Consider the following 2,228-nt stretch of genomic DNA (forward strand, 5'->3'; position numbering starts at 1 on the left):
CTTCTTCTTCTTCTTCTTCTTCTTCTTCTTCTTCTTCTTCTTCTTCTTCTTCTTCTTCTTCATCGTCGTCGTCGTCGGACACGACCGCCCCCCTCCGCCGCCGCTGGAGCTCCTTGGCGGCCTTCTTCCGCCGCCTCGCCGTCTCCTTGTCCTTGCGGCGCTTCTGCTCCTCGGCCCGGAGATGGTTGCGAGCTCTCCGCTCGGCGTCTTCCGGCACCGACGGGAGGGAGTCCGCGACCCGGGTCAGCATGCCCTGCGAAACGTAAAGCAGATCCGCATCAGAACAACAAAACAGCGGGACACAAGGAGGGAGAAACGGTGACCCAAACGCCTTACCAGGTCTACAAAGCCTGGCTCCGGGCGCATCGGCGGATGCCCGGGAATCGGGTAGTCGACGTCCTTGTCCTCCAGCGCCTCCCGGAGCCGTTGCCGGATCTCGGAGGCAGCGAGTGCACCCGTCGCCAGGGCAATGCCCTCGGGCGGCGCGTCGGGGGTCATGGCGCCAAGCGGCCGGGCCCGGAGCATCAGCGGCGCCACCCGCCGGGAGTGGTACGCGCCGATGACCCCGGCGCCGGTAAGCCCATCCCGCTTCAGCTGCCCAATGGCCTGCAGCAAGTCGGAGATCTTCTTCTTCTCCATCTCCACCAGCCCGTACGCCCATACCTCGGGCGCCGCATCGATGGTGCGGCCGGTGAAGACCGGCAGGGGGGAGTTCAGGTAGTTCTTCACGTAGAACCACTAATTGTGCCACCCCTTGTGGGACACCGAGGTCTTCACCGTCATGTATTCCTTGGAGCGAGTATGACGGAGGTGGATCCCGGCGCACCCGATCGGCACCGGAGGCGACCGCTGCTGGCTCCCGGCCTTCCCCGCCTTCTGATACAGGCTCACGGTGAAGAAGTACTTCCACAGCTTGAAATGGGGCTCAATGCCCAGGAATCCCTCGCACAGTGCGACGAACGCCGCGATGTGCTGGATCCCGTTGGGGTTGAGGTGCTGGAGCTCGAGCCCGTAATGGTGGAGGAGCCCGCGGAAGAAGCGGCTTGGGGGGGAGGCGAATCCTCGCTCGTGGAAGTGGGTGAAGGAGACGACATAGCCGGCAGGAGGCGACGGAACCTGCTCCGGCCCCGGCAGCCTCCACTCGTCTGCCTCCGTCCTCTCGCAGAGGAGCCCCTTCCGCACCAGGCCATCGGCGCGATTGGAGGTGAAGTGGGAAACTCCCCAGGAGGCCATCGCCAGGAAAGGGAGGAGATCGACGGAGGGGAAGACGAAAGCGCGCGGCGTGGAGCGAAGGGAACGAGGCGAGCGAGGCGAGTGCAGGTGAACTAAGAGGAAGGCAAGGAGGCTCGAGTGTGAAAGGAGAGAGGAACCGGCACGGTGAGCTCCTGCTTTTATAGGAAAGGTACCGGGGAAGCCAAATTGACGCCCCGGCCGCCATAAATGCGGCGCCAGGTACGCCCCTGCCACGCCCGTTTCCTTTTCGAAAACCGCGCGCACGATCGGCCGCGAAAACATCCTATCTTCCTCGATTCGTGGGACGGCACTTCCATAACTCCACTTCCCGGGTACCGCGCCCATGACGCCCCCCACGTTCGGCCCAGGCACACCAACCGCTCCGCTCCGGTCCAAGGCCCACAGGGAGGTAAGAAAGGGATACGGGGCTGAAAACGCCCCTACGGCCCAGTATGGTCCAGGGGTTCGAAAGCTGGCCCAACACGGGTTCGACAGCTGCCTCAGGGCATCCCCCGAGCAAGGGGTGAGAAGGGATGGGCCCGCTAGCGGCCAACACCCAGGCGAACGAACGCCAAGGGCGCCCCAACCTCACGTTCGAGTCCCGCTCGGTGTAGAGTTCATGGTTTTTCCACGGGGAAAGGCAACGAGCCCTCAGATCCGGTCGAACGGGTCTGAAAACTATATGAACTAACCGGCGGGAAATTGGAGTACGCCACCAGCTTGGCCCAAGCCGGACCCCCCCGAACGGGGACCGGGACTCCACTCGAGCTTACCCGTTTGCAGCTCAAACGAGCACCACGGTTCGTCCAACGCGGATAACGTGGCCCGGCTCAACCCCTCCGTCCTAGCGAACGGACGCTTGAGGGGCAACGATCAAAAAAGTCGACCTAGCCTCCCGATCGGTTTCCTGCAACGAGCGGGAGCTCGGGGGCTAGCCTCGCAACCAACTGCCACGCGTGTGGTCACAACTTGCAGGTTCTCACAAGCGTGGCTGA

Source organism: Setaria viridis, chromosome 9 (assembly GCF_005286985.2).
Source record: "Setaria viridis chromosome 9, Setaria_viridis_v4.0, whole genome shotgun sequence".
Taxonomy (NCBI): domain Eukaryota; kingdom Viridiplantae; phylum Streptophyta; class Magnoliopsida; order Poales; family Poaceae; genus Setaria; species Setaria viridis.